The sequence below is a fragment of the Myxine glutinosa genome, chromosome 1 (assembly GCF_964187855.1).
Source record: "Myxine glutinosa chromosome 1, kmMyxGlut1.1, whole genome shotgun sequence".
Lineage (NCBI taxonomy): Eukaryota > Metazoa > Chordata > Myxini > Myxiniformes > Myxinidae > Myxine > Myxine glutinosa.
This window is the reverse complement of record NC_136261.1, coordinates 94,665,988-94,681,682: the sequence shown is the minus strand read 5'-3', so window position 1 is coordinate 94,681,682 and position 15,695 is coordinate 94,665,988.

The following is a 15,695-nucleotide window of genomic DNA, read 5'->3' as shown; positions in this document are numbered from 1 at the left end:
TTGCCTCCATGCTGCTGTTGGGCGTCAACAGGTACGGCGCAGAGGTGGGGAAAGGTATGCATCACGCTGTATTCGCCAGATCAATCGTTGGGGAGGACCCAATGTGATGGTATGGCATTTCCACCCGTTTCAGGACACCTCTGGTCGTCATCGAAGGCAATCTCACTATTCAGCGTTATGTCAATGAAGTTTTGAGACCTCATCTGCTGCCATTTCTCCAGGCTCATCCTGACATCACAGTTTTGCAGCAGAACAACGCTCGACCCCATGCTGCTCGCCTGACCACCAACTTACCCCAGGAACAGGGTGTTGAAGTGATCCCTTGGATGCCTTATTCCCCTGACCTCAATCCCATTGAGCATTTATGGGATGAGCTTGGTCGACGTCTTGCATCGAGAAGATCAACGGCTGTCAATCGGCAAATGCTCATTCAAGGCTTGCAGGAGGAGTGGGACAGACTTCCCCAGGACCACATCAGACACCTGGTACAGAGCATGCGTCGGAGGTGTACAGCCTGCATCACAGCTCAAGGAGGACACACACGATATTGAGGACTGCTGTCATTCTGTCCTTGACTGTTAGGAGTGTTGTGTCCATTCCTGTGTCATTTTGTTTTGACTGTATTCAGGTGCGTGCTTTTGTGTTGCTGTGCTGTGCCTTTTGTTGCACCACCCCTTGTGATGTTCATGCTTTTTGCTTTTTTTGTGATTGAGGCAACCTCTTGTTTATTGACATGCGTTTAGTAAAGATAGCTGAACTTTACCTCTGTGTTCAAATATTTTTCATTTTTGCATGGAGGATTTCAATGAGTGTCCTTCTAAAGATTTGATAAGTTTCTTTTGATGTTGAGTTTATATCCAATTGCAATGCATTGTTTTCTATGTTTATGTTTTATGGGATATTTGCTGCACCCAATGGAGCCTTTTCCGGTACAGGAGCATCCCGGTTAACGACAGCAAAGAACCACGACTCATGGACCAAACTGTCGCCTTTATCCCTGCTGTGTCCAATGGAGCTCTCCCTGGTACTGGAGCATCCATATTAACCGCAACAAGGAACCACCACTCATGGACCAAGCCGTCTCCTTATCCGTGCTGCGGCAAACAGAACCTTCCCCAGTACTGGAGCATCCAGCTTCACCACAGCAAGGAGCCATGACTCACCATGGACCAAGCTATCTCCCTATCCTTGCTGTGCCAGAACACATCCCATGTGCATAGCGATCGGCTGAACTCCAGGTGCCACGTGTGCGCGGCCCTTTGCCCAATCAAATCTGTCACCCCGACTTGGTTCTCACTCACATTGAAGCCATTGTATTCTGACCTAGATCCCACAAAACTTGGTCTCTCTCGACCTTAACAGGCAGAACTTTGCAAAAGTGAGTCCGCAAAAACTCGGGCTTTCTCTACCGGAAACACAGGGGACACAGGGGACCACAAGTCCCATCAAGCTGCAGGTCCAGGCCACATCACAAATGCATGCCAAACTGTGTGATAGTGGGAGTCTCGTGTGTATCTCGTCCCATCGAAGCTGCCGTTTTCAGCTCGTTCTTTACCACCTTAATAACTGATGAATTTGACGTGACCTTCGGTACTTTCCATCTCAGGTGAGGGAGATACTGCACGATATGCTGACTCCCCCTCACTGCCTTATTGTGTGTGTGTGTGTGTGTGTGTGTGTGTGTGTGTGTGTGTGTGTGTGTGTGTGTGTGTGTGTGTGTGTGTGTGTGTGTGTGTGTGTGTGTGTGTGTGTGTGTTAGTACGCTCGATGTGTGAATGTACATTGAGGAATCTACTCGTTTACCCATGTATCAAATCCGTCTTAGCTGGTTCTTTAATGTAAAGAGCTTGAAACAGTTAATTCAAATTTAAAAAGTGCCATTGCCTTCCCAGTGGCCAGGAGTAGTCAGGGCAGGAATTTGGGATTTGTTCAGGGTACTCTTCAAGAAGGGCACCGTGGGATCTTTAACGTCCACCAATTAACGTTAGCAGACTCGTCGTCCAGATTAACGTCAATCCGAGGGACGTCACATTGATGCACATGCGAAACACCAGAATGATAGTTTATCTCCCCCGCCTTCCCATGCCTCCCCCCTCCCCCAAAGCCCCCTCCCTCTCACAGATCTCCCGACGTCCCTGTTCTCTGCTGTTGTACTTGTGTGCTTCCCTCTCTCTCCCCATCTTGTCTCCCGCTCCCTTTATTGTATGTTTTGTGTGTCCGTTTGTTTTTTTTGCGATTGATGTTAGCTCTTACACGAGCCTCGATCTTGTATAGAAAAGAAAAGAAAAACAAGCTGGCCCAAGATTCAAACCCAGGCGATACAGCTTCGAGGCAAGACACGCACTACACTAAAAACAGCAAGGGATACCAAGAGATATTTAACTCACTATGGAGTAAAAGTAAATGGCACAGTCAGTTTATTATCTCCATTGGAGAATATCCTACACCAAAATTCTGCATCATATGTGCACAACAACCAAAGTAAACAATCTTAGAGTTTTTGTTTTGGTGATGGATTGTTTTCGAGTACAGCATATGGTTGCGTCAAATGAGTAAGCAATGACCTTGATTCTGGCAGATTAGACATTCAGCACAAATGACTATCAATATGATATGACATGAATGCTCCGTGATGCGAATGCACACATCCGAAATATACTTTCTACTGGGTTAAGGTCGAGGTTTATGAAAACCCCTCATATGCCTAATGAGATAAAATTGACCAAACTGAACAGATCAAACTATGCATCGGGTTATTCTCAAAAGATAATTCAATTATGTACAGTGCCTTCAGAAAGTATTCACACCCCTTGACTTTTTCACATTTTGTTGTGTTACAGCCTGAATTTAAAATGAGTTGAATTGAGATTTTTTTTGTTTTCAGGCTGTCCGTCCTGCATATAATTGAATTATCTTTTGAGAATAACCCGATGCATAGTTTGATCTGTTCAGTTTGGTCAATTTGTTTTCAGGCTGTCTGTCCGGATGTCCATCCGTGATAGGTTTTGGTTACCGTGATAACTTAAGAAGTACTGAAGGGATCTTAGTCAAACTTGGTGAAGGTATGTATAATGAGGTAAAGATGAACTGATTCGATTTGGGGGTCACGAGGTGAAAGGCCAAAGGTCAGAGGTCATGTTAGGTAAAAATTCTGTTACCGCGATAACTTGTGAACTAGTGATGGGATTCTGACCAAATTTGGTACACTTATGTAGAATGATACAAAGATGAACTGATTAGATTTTGGGGTCAAGAAGTCAAAGGTCAGAGGTCATGTCAGGTAAAAATGTGATAACTTGTGAACAGGTGAAGGGATTTAAATTAAAACCTGATACAGGTGTGTATAATGATGTAAACATGAACTGATTAAATTTTGGGGTTAACAGGTCAAAGGTCAGAGGTCATATCATGTAAAAATGTGATACCTTGAGAACAGCTGAATGGATTGAAAACAAATTTGGTACAAGTATTATAATAATGTGGGCGGAGGCATATCGGTTGACGTCGTGCCGTCGAAGAGTGTCATTCTAGTTGTCACTGATCTACACATCTACCCCATAGTGTCAAAGTGGGATTACAAATTTTTGCAAAATTATGAAAAATGAAACACAGAAATATGTAATTTACATAAGTATTCAACCTCCTGAGTCAATACTACGCAGAAGCACCTGGTGCGATTACAGCTTTTAGTCATCTTGGGGTGTCTGTATCAGCCTTGCACATCTGGACTTGGGGAGTTTCTGCCATTCTTCCTTGCAGATTTGCTCAAGCTCTGTAACGTTGGATGGGGAGCATCGGTGAACAGCAATTTTCAAGTCTTTCCACAGATTATCAATGAGATTCAAGTCTGGCATTTAGTTGGGCCAATTAAGGACCTTCATGTTCCTGTTCTGAAGCCATTCCAGTGTTGCTTTGGCTGTGTGATTGAGGTCATTGTCCTGTTGGAACGTAAATCTTTGCTGCAGTCAATCTTCACTAAAGCAGGTCCTCCCTCAAGGATTTGCGTTATTTGGCTCTATTCATTGTTCTATTCTTATAACTCTCCCAGTCCCTGCTGCTGAACAGCATCCCCATAGCATGCTGCTGCCACCACCATGCTTCACGGTAGAGATGCTGTTAGATGGGTGATGAGCTGTGCTCGGTTTCCGCCAGACGTAGCGCTTTGCATTCAGACCAAAGAGTTCAATTTTCGTCTCATCAGACTACAGAATCGTTTGCCTTATGTGCCAAGTCTTTCACATGCCTTTTTATAAATGACAGGTATGCTGTCATGTGCCTCTTTTTCTCAGGAGTGGCTTCTGTCTGGCCTCGTTCCCATAAAGCCTAGATTTGTGAAGTGCTGCAGAGATTGTTGTCCTTCTGGTAGGTTCTCCCATCTCAGCCAAGGAACTCTGTAGTTCTGTCAAAGTGGTCATTGGGTTCTTCACGATCTCTCAAAAAGTTAGACAGATTCGGACGAAACTTGGTGGGCAGGTTGGGTGTGTTACAAGGAAGAATCGATTCGATTTTGGTGAAGATCTGAATATGGATTCAGATACGAGAATTATTTAATTTCTTAATTGATTCCTCACCATTGAGAGATCGGGTGAAAAGCGATATGCAACATGATATTTTAAAAAGTTATGGACGAGTTATGACTAAACTTGGGTGGATGAGTTGGTTCGGTGACAAGAACAAGCCGAATCGATTTTGGTTGAGGTCCGAATCCAGATCTGGTCTATCAGTGGGATACAAAACATAAACTGTTCAGCCTGGCGGAGGTGTGTTCTCCACTGAGTGCCCTTCTATTTTATATTTTTTTAGTCAGTGTGAATACTTTCTGAAGGCACTGTACTGATCCTTGAGCTGCTGTGTCTGGGTTCCATTCCTGGCTTGATTATAAACATGTCTTGTGCTTCACTGGCAGGGCATCGGAGGGGACGCCAAACCGGCTCTTCCATCTGATAGCCTTTTCATTTGTAGATCTAAACGATCCCACTGGATGTACCTTTTGTGTGGAGTTGACCATTATGTGCAGGTACCTTGGTCAAATTCGAAATTCCACGCCTCATTGAGGGCTCCTTCAGCAGAAATTCTCAGCTTTGGAAATGTTTACAACCAGGTCGTGTGCACCTCATGACCTCCACCTGGAGGGGTATGTGAACTATTGAGATCATCAATAATTCCTTCCCCCCTCCCCCTGGTCTCCCCCACTCCCACCCCCAACCTCCCGCATTTCCCCCAGCCCTACTCAAGGGATGGTCTGTCCCAGGATGGCACAATTCTCTCCCATGATTTAAAGAGTTATAGAACATCAAGTTATTAACATTACTAATGATTATGCTTATCAATGTGCATGGTAGTAAAGGCAAAAACTTGCAACTATGTATCAGTAGAGTCAGTTGCTTATGATTGGTGTGTTTGTAATTGGCAGCTAAAGCATAAATATCGTTTGACACAACACATTGCACAGAACATGTCTGGGCTCCATCTGTGATGACTCATGCAAGCTCGGTGACTTGGCTAGTTGGTTCCAAGAAGGCTGAGGGGTGTCATGAAAAACATGGTAATTAGTGCAGCCACTGCTTGCACTAAAATACTTGCCAGATGTTAATAACCACACTGTCTTTCCTTCCATCCATCCGTCCATCAAAAACGAAGAAGAAGAATCTTTCTAATTCACATTGGTGTTTAATTCTAATGGGTTCTAAAGGGTAATTTGAAAGTTCTAAAAGCTAATTATAAAGGGTTCTAAAAGGTAATTCTAAAGAGTTCTAAAGGGCAATTATATTGGGTTCCAAAGGGTAATTCTGAAGGGTTCTAAAAAGTAATTATAATGGGTTATAAAGAGTTCTTTTAATGAGTTCTAAAGGGTAATTCTAATGGGTTCCAAAGGGTAATTCTAAAGGGTTATACAGTCGTTGCCAAAAACATTCGCACCCTTGCACTTTTTTCAAATAACGCACCATTTCCTCCAGAAAATTGTTGAAATTTTTTTTTTTGGTATCCACATATGTATTTCTTTAGCTTTCAGCAGAACAAAACAAAAAAAGCTGCAAAAATACTAAATCTTAGTTTATTCCACACAGAAATCCTAAAATGGCCCGGACAATATTATTGGCACCTTTTAGAAGTTGTTAGAAATAATTAGATTTCAAGCAGGTGATTCTCCTTTACTTTGGAATGGAACTCACCCGTGGTGAGATGCAGGTGCCTGCAATATAAAAAAACACTCATTCAATCAGTTTCAATGGAGAAAAGGAGTCATTCTGCTGTTTTGTGTCAATGTGTGTAACACAATGAGCATGGAGAAAAGAAAGAAAACCAGAGAATTGTCGGAGGAGGTCAGACACAGCATTGTAGCAAAGCATGGACAATCACATGGCTACAAGTCCATCTCCAGAGACCCTGATGTTCCTATGTCCACTGTACGCAATGTTATCAGGAAGTTTAAGGTCCATGGCACTGCAGCCAACTTCCCTGGACGTGGCTGCAAGAGAAAACTTGATTGAAGATTGCAGCGAAGGATTGTTCAAATGGTGGAGAAAGCACCTCGATGAACTGCCAAACAGATTTTTGCTGACCTTCAGACACAAGGTTTGACAGTTTCAACTCGCACAATCCGTCACCAACTCAATGAAAGAGGGTTATATGGTAGGAGCCCCTGGAGGACCCCACTGCTGAGAAAGCCAAACTGGAGTTTTCCAAAACACACCTGAATAAGCCAAAATCCTTCTGGGAGAATGTCCTGTGGACAGATGAGATGAAATTAGAGCTTTTTGGTAAAGCACATCATCTCTATGTTTACAGAAAACAAAATAAAGCCTTCAAAGAAAAGATCACCTTCCCTACAGTCAAACATGGAGGAGGTTCAGTGATGTTTTGGGGTTGCTCTGCTGCCTCTTGCACTGGGTGCCTTGAATGTGTGCATGGCATCATGAAATCAGGAGATTACCCAGGCATTTTGGAGCGCAATTTTCAACCCAGTATCAGAAAGCTGTGTCTCCATCGAAAATCATGGGTCTTGCAGCAGGACAATGACCCCAAACACACTTCAAAAAGCACCCAGGAATGGTTGAGGACAAAACGCTGGACTGTTCTGAAGGGGCCAGCAATGAGTCCAGATCTAATTCCCATTGAACACCTGTGGGGAGATCTGAAAACAGCAGTTGGGAGAAGGCAACCTTAAAATCTGGGAGAACTGGAGCAGTTTGTACAAGAAGAGTGGGCCAAACTACCTGTAGAGAGGTGTAGGAAGCTCATTCATGGCTACAGGAAGCACTTGACTGCAGTTATTTTGTCCAAAGGCTGTGCTACCAAATATTAAGTCTTGGGTGTCTATAATTTTGTCAATGCCATTTCTTTTTATTTTATGATTTTAAAGGATTTATTAAGTTCTGAATAAAAAACAAAGGTTCTGTAATATTAACCCTTTGATTACGGGATTTTTTTTTGATAATCCTATTATATATTAATCCCCAGCAACCTAAACAAATTTAAAAAAAAATTCTCGAACCTCGATAAATTTGATAAAACGGGATTAATTTGGCATTTTGGTACGGGAATGCAACCACGTACTGACGATCTATTTATAGGTATAGTCGATGACGTGTAGTAACGTCATCCGTACACAAAACTTTTTTGGGGGGTTGCGGCACTGGACATCATCCGTACTCAAAGGGTTAACAGTGAAATAAAGAATTGTGGAGACAAAATAGTTTTGTCAATTTCCATTTATTTTAAGAGAAAATTTGGAGTTATTTGAAAAAAGTGCAAGGGTGCCAATATTTTTGGCCACGATTGTAAAGGGTAATTCTGAAGGGTTCTAAACAGTAATTCTAATGGATTTAAAGGGCGATTCTAATGGGTTCTAAAGGGTAATTCTGAAGGGCAATTGTGAAGGGTTGTGTATGTCCAAGTGCTACGGGGTGCTACAATTGGTTCATTGTTAAGCGGGTGTGAGGGGGGGGGGGGGGGGGGGGAAATAAAATAGCACAATATTCTTAGCAGGTGAGGCACAGCTCGACACCCCCAATGTCGCACCACAGGCATGTGAGGGTTGGGTTTGAAGAAGAAGAAGAATGATCAGAAGCAGATTGTTTCTCCGTAATGTTTTCCCAAGTTTGCGGTAATTAAATAAGGGCACGGACACTGGCGTTTATAAGTACTAGGGCATGCCCGTACTATATATATAGGACGTGCCCGTAAGTGCGTGATGTTACCGTACAATGAATGTATCGTCCCGACGCCGCAGCTCGGATGGCGCTGCAGTTAATCGGGCCCCCAAATTCCTCATCGACGATAACTAAACAATATATTATATGAATCGCACCGTACATACCTCCTTCTAGATCTTGTTCTTGTCTTGATATACTCACTCAGGCTCACTCTATCACGACTGAGTCCTCCCAGCTCCTCCAAATGGCGCCCGCTAGCCGCTACGTAAATCTGGAAGTGACGTCCTCATTTGACTGTCCGGAAGGTCGCAAATCGCAGTTACGATGAATCGCAAATTAGTTTTAATTAGTTTTAAAACATAGTTTAACGGCAACATAGTTTGCCGACGGGAAATAAATGAATACGCTCTCAAATGTGCCATCCGAGGCAGAGTCTGTTCGCCACGTTCGGCACACGTGATAGCTCGCTGCTCTCTGATTGGTTGAATCGTTTTTTGGACATAGCTCGGTAACTACTTCTGCGATTAATTTAAAACCTTGAAAAGGCACATCCTCGGGTCCCCAGCAATATACCTGGCAAGTTTCAAGTATATCGGACCGGTAGTTGTCGAGAAACAGCGGTCACAGACAAACATACATACAAACATACAAACATACAAACATACAAACATACACACAGAGATTGGTGGAATTATAGATAGATTGCGATGTATACAGGAATACAGCGATTTGTAGGTATGAAGATCAGCTATACCATTCATATATATAAAACTTTATTGTACAAAAACCGACCTGTTCAGAGAGAGGTAAGACATACTTGAGTTAAGCAAACAAAATGGTGGAATGAAGACCCCAAGCTGAGCGACCTGAATGCAGGCTGGCCAAAGGTAAGCCTGCTAAATTGTCTTCAAAAACACACTCAAACACCCAGTTTTCATTCATGCAATCCCTTGGACGGGGAGAAGTATGCATGCAAAGTTTGGAGTTATGGATGAGATGGACACACACACACACACACACACACTGCTTTTTATGCCTCCGCCGACAAAGTCGCAGGAGGCATTATGTTTTTGCGTTGTCCGTCCGTCCATATGGGCTAAACCTCGTTTTTCTCAGCAACCATATGTCCGATTTAGACGAAACTTTCAGGGTAGGAGTGACACCCATGCAGAATGTGTTTATGATAATTGTGACATCATAGGTCACGTGGTATGGCAGCCATATTGGATGAGACGCAAATAATTAAATCATTATTTCTCAGAAACCACTGAATGGAAAAATTTGAAACTTGGCACATTGTCAAGTACTCCCAATGGGGAACAAAAGCTTGATAATGACATCATAGGTGAAGTGGTATACCACCCAAAAATGTTTAATCGAATTCCTTATCCTAAAAATATGAAATTGCATGCACATGATCTATGACCCATTTGTATTGAAATATTAAATTTATGACATCATAGGTCACATGGTTTGGCAGCCATATTGGATTGAAGTAAAATATTAAATAATTATCTCTCAAACCGCTCACCCTATCAATGCGAAAATTTACAAATATCATCTAACAGCACTGTTGCATATAGTTTGAAAATGATGATGTCATGGGGCACGTGGTTTGGCAGCCATCTTGGATAGAAAAACGAACCTTATTCGATCAACACGAAACTTCACAAACGTGACCCCCTACCCATACATATGCAGAGTGATGGATGGCATCTACCCGTTGTGGGACTATGCAGAGGCATATTGGCGACACAGTCGCATTGTTCTAGTTATTATTATTATTATTATAGATTTTCATATTGTTTAAATTTTTGGATTTTAAACATGTTTTTAAATCGCCAATATCCGTATGAATAAATGCTATTAAATAAAAATTAAACGTGAATTGCTAAAGTACTAAATATCCATCATTGTTTTTTTTATACAGACACTTAATCTCATTTGCAAATGAAAGTAATTGAACATAATTAGAAACGCTTACATCACTTGAAACAGTCATTACAGAGAATGAAACTGCTGCCAGGTCTTATTGATAGTACACTGTACCGCCTTTACTTTTCACCCTTAAGATTGTTGTTGTTAAAGGATGTTGCTGTTGTTGTTGTGGTTCTTGTTGGGGGGTTGCTTTTTCAAATGTGCACCTGTTGGTCGGATATCTGCCAGACCCACTCACATCTGTTGATTAACTCCACCCACCATAGCACTGAGACAAATGGCAGCAATCAAGTGTTATGTAATCTTGCGTTTAGTTGCACAAATTACTAAAAAGATGTTGCTAACTATACTGTCGTGGCCATCATGTGTAGTTTAAAAATAGTGTCATGTAATTTTTGAACAGATCCATATTGGGGTTAAGCAATCCGTGACCGTGTGACAAATCAGCTCATTCTGATATAACCGTGGTGGTGGAGGGCGTCATGAGTGGTTATTTTTTAAAATAGCGCATTAAATGTTTCCCCAATCGTGCTGTTCATCTTTCAAGAGTGCTTTAAATGCGTGTTTCCCAATCAGCCCGTTACCGGATTTTGTCGCAGGTGGTGACCACGGTGCTGTCATTCTTGTTTTAAATATGGTTTGTATAACTAAAAAACAGGATAAATAGCATCTTTGGATCAAGGTATGAAATAGGGGGAGGGGGAATGTTCACCGAGCGTTACATGAATGGCCCCAAAGGAGAATAGGCTGCCAAAATGCTAGTTATTTTCGTTATGTTTGTAGCATACAGGAAAGTTATTAAAGTGTAAGATATTACCATGGACCATGCGCTCCCATAGGACAAATCGCTTCAAACTCAGTATAATTATGGCGACACGATATTAAATATGTAATGATCGATGTAAGAATGTCCTTTTGCTTTTATGAGCGGGGGGAGGGGAGGAGGTTGGAGGGGAGACCATTGATTGGACAGTGTTGGGAGTTGGAAGTTGAGACTTTGGAGGAGGGGCTAGAGGTTGAGGATTTGTGGGAGGGGAGGGGGAGTGAACGCTTGGAGTAGGGAGGGGATTTAAGCCTTATGGTTGAGAAGGGGAGGTCTAGGTCCTGGGGTTTGGAAGGAGGGCTTGATGACTTGGGGTTCATGAGGGGAGGGGGAGTTCTGACTTGAAGTTACATTTTAAATTGTGCGAATGTTCCGCAGATACCTGCTTGTACATATATACGAGACATATACATATATAACTAGAATCCGAGCACTCGGTAGAGCGCATACCTTCGCCGCAGCTACTGTTCTGTACTTGGCATGGGAGTGTATGCGATGTGAAACTTTATGTGAAATGCGATCGATTTTTAAAAATCAGAATTTGAGCAAATCTGTTTCATTCGTCTGTTAATATGCCTCCCCGATTGACAAATCTGCAATTTGAATTTCATTTGAGGTTGAAATGATTGCGGGAGATCGCGTTATAGTGATGACGTCTTGGATGGACATCCTCTTCTTCAGTCGCTCATAACTTTGAGTGAAATACGATCGAGTTAAAAATAGTCAGAATTTGAGCAAATCTGTTTCATTCGTTTGTTAATATGCCTCATCTCTTGACAAATCTGCAATTATAATTTTTTTTGAGGTTGAAATGATCGCGGGAGATTGCGTTATAGTGATGACGTCCTGGATGGACATCTTCTTCTTCAGTCGCGCATAACTTTGAGTGAAATACGATCGAGTTAAAAATAGTCAGAATTTGAGCAAATCTGTTTCATTCGTTTGTTAATATGCCTCATCTATTGTCAAATCTGCAATTATAATTTTTTTTGAGGTTGAAATGATCGCGGGAGATCGCGTTATAGTGATGACGTCCTGGATGGACATCTTCTTCTTCAGTCGCTCATAACTTTGAGTGAAATACGATCGAGTTAAAAATAGTCAGAATTTGAGCAAATCTGTTTCCCAAAATCTAATCAAATGTGTCCCGTATAATAACCAATCATCCCACCAAATTTCATGCAATTCGGTTGAATACTTTTTGAGTTATGCGATTAACATACACACAGACATACAAATAAATACACAGCGATCAAAACATAACCTTCCGCTTTTGCGAAGGTAATAATATAAGGAGTTACGCAAGTGATGGCAGACCTTGTCTAAGAAGGAATCTAAATGAAGAATGAGAAATAGAGCATTGTTTATTCGAACACATTTGATTATTATGCATTATTGCAGCAGCAATGCACGTTAGAGTCTCTTTGATGAACAAGCATCTCCGAAAACACCTGAATCTGCAAATACGAAGCATTGATGGACGTATGCATTGTGTTTTACTTAGACCAGACCAAGCAATGTTTAGACAAAGCAGCAAAAAGCAAAACTGGATTGATTTGATTTTCTCTGTCAAGTTTTCACAATTATTAATTGCAAGATTCAATTTATGAACTCTTAGGTTATAAATGGAGCACCAAGTCACAGGAGAAGGGTTTTCTTCTTTCTTTGTTCACGCAATAGATCTTTATTTTTCATCTGGGAATAAATAGCATTCATGTTACCATAGTATAGGCGTCGTAGTTGTGTATGTCCCCGCGTTTAAGCCAGTATATATGTCTGACGGTGGAGCTTGTACATAGACACGATATACACGGACATGAAGACATGATCAGTACTTTTATACCAATCCAGAGGATATTACAAAACAATGATTTCAACCTGGAATTAGTGGAATACCAGCATTAGGTAAGTTCTCAAATGGGAATGGCAAAAAGGCCAACATAAATTAAGATATGCTAGCTGGTGGGGGTGTAAGCTGTAAACAGTAACCCTAACAATTAACCCCAACTCTAACAGTTAACCCTAACAGCTAATCCTAACCACTAACCCTAAACCTAACAGCTAACCCTGACAGCTAATCATAACCACTAACCCTAACAGTTAATTCTAACCCTAACAGCTATCCTAACCCTAATAGCTAATCCGAACAGCTAACCCCAACAGTTAATTCTAACCCTAACAGCTATCCTAACCCTAATAGCTAATCCTAACCACTAACCCTAACCGTTAACCCTAACCCGAACAACTAACCCGAACCCAAACAACTAACCCTAACCTGAACAACTAACACTAACCCTAACAGCTAATCCCAACCACTAATACTTGCCCTAACAGTTAACCCTAATCCTAACAATTAACCCTAACCCTACCAACTAACCGTAACCCTAACAGCTAACTCTAACCCTAAGCATGATCAGCCTACAGCAGTCTTTGGGGGCTGGCATGATAGCCTAAAAGTACACGCACTTGTCTCGAAGCTGTTTAGCTTGAGTTTGCATCTCGGCCCAGCTATAAACCCTTAAAGACCCCAAAGACCCCAAAAAACCACGAAGACCCTGAAAGATCCAAATTACCCCTAAGACTCAAAATATCCCAAAGACCCTTAAATACCACAAACATCCAGATCGAGGACCCAAAATACTCAAAAGACCTAGAAGACCCAAAAGACTCAAATGCCCCAGAGGACACAAAAGACTCCAAGGATTCCAAAGACCCAAAAGAAGAGTAATTATGCCTTTTACATTGGGATTGTAGACGGTGGCATGCAAACTGAGCCTCAAGGTCGGTGTACTGAAGCGGTATTTTTGTAATCACAATAAATGCAAGGCACAGGGAGGTGAAATTTGCTGCACGTGATGTGCAATGTGCGCAGAGTGAAACGAGTGTTCATTTACGTCTGTAGGATGTCTAATAAATAAAGATGACACTAGGCCCTGACAGGTCTGACACTAGACACCACGAGGCACCCCTAAAAGCACCCCTGACACTAGGCCCAGACTTCAGACTTTGGCATGCTCACGTGGCTGGCTGTACCTTCAAACAAAACAAAAAAAACCTTCAAAAACTGTTCCAACCCGTCATTTTTGACGGGCTTTATACTAGTTTTAAAGTAAAAGCATTGTTCACATTCTAATTGGTTGCCAGGCAACGGTCAGAGGAAGAGTTTTTGATTGCAAGGGGAAGACAAAATTTAAGAGGTGGATCTGGAACTTGTAAACCAAAGTGGAACACAAACAATAAGTCATATTCCTGTAGCTGCTCCCACGTTGCACATGGTTAACAACAGAACCAGTTGGAGTTATCATGTGAAGTTGGCATGTTTCCTTTTTCATACGTTGATTGAATATAGATTAGGAACGATTGTGTGATAGGCTGCTAGAGATATATCGATTCGATGTCTGATGTAGTTTCAATTCCCCACCCGATGATAGATGCTGTGTACCTTGGATTAAACCCCCCTTGGACCTGGTTGTTCCAAGTCGGCGGGTCCAAGCAAGCTTCGCATCTCTGTCCCTGTTCCTCGGCTGCGTCCCCAGACCCTCGGCGATATATTTCGCCACCAGGGGGATGCAAAAAAAGCAGGGAATAATAAAAATTATTCTTTCTTTTGACATTTTGGAGAATTAATTTTGGCAATCTCATCTGTATTTCAACAATTTTCAGACAAATGGCTGGCTGGGCCAAAGTGATCTTTACATCTGGCTTTTCCAGCAATGTGGATCATGAATCCAGAGTAAATATGCACGGACTAAAATATTGTTGCGGTTTTAGAACCCACACTTGTTGTAAATAAATAACTCTTGTAAATATGACATTAAAGGTTAAAGGTTGCACCCTTAGTTAATCCACAAGCAACACGTAGGCCACCTTAGAAATTCCAGTTATTTCATTATTATGTGTTTTAGTTAAGGCCGTGTTTCCAATAGTTGAATCTGCGTTGCATCAATTAAATAAGAGTAGGTCCCCAATCCATTCCGGCCATTTTGAGACCTCCCTCTCCAAGCGCCGCCATTACGCGCCTTGCCAGCAGCGTTCGCTGCCTTAGCGCCACCATTGACCATGCGGTCAGGCCCGAGGAAAAGGGGACGGGACACGAAGAACAAGGTGTGGCCTGTCAACTGGCCGTCAAAGGCATGGCCGGTAAGCCTTCACCAACCAACCAGGGCTGAGGCAAGATCGCTGGTGGGCGTGGCTTCATGAAGCGCGGAGTGATCTTGGCTCGCGTTATATAAGCGCGAACGAAGAGCCCTTTCACAGGACTGCGCGGAGACGTCTGATCGTAAAGGACTCATTCAGCGGCGCTCTTGTAACAGGACTCGCGTGCACCCGGCAGTGGCAAAAGGACTATACGGCGGCGCTGATTGCAATGAAAGGACTTGGAGAGGGTGCGTTTAGCACGACCATCCATTTCTTACGTACGCTGAAGGACACGAGCCTCCCCCCGCCATATGTAAGGTCCGGTCGCATTCCAACTACGCGCGGAGCTGCCTGCCGGGTTTCGCCCGCGGAACCGGAGCCTGGACGGAGTCGACTGGAGCCTGGGCCATCTACCTGGACCTTCCACCCTACCAGCTACAATCCCCGTGTGAGTGCGTATGTTTGTCTGGGGTCGTAAGCTAAGACTGTGTAGTTAAGACTGCCCTGTGTCCTGCTTCTTCTTCTTCTCCCTGAACATTCTTTCCTTTCCTCTTCTTTTTGGTATGTAAATAAATGACCTTGTTCTTTCTTGGTTTTCCCTAATCCGATCGCATCCGTCCTTTCTATCAAATGAGTACCTG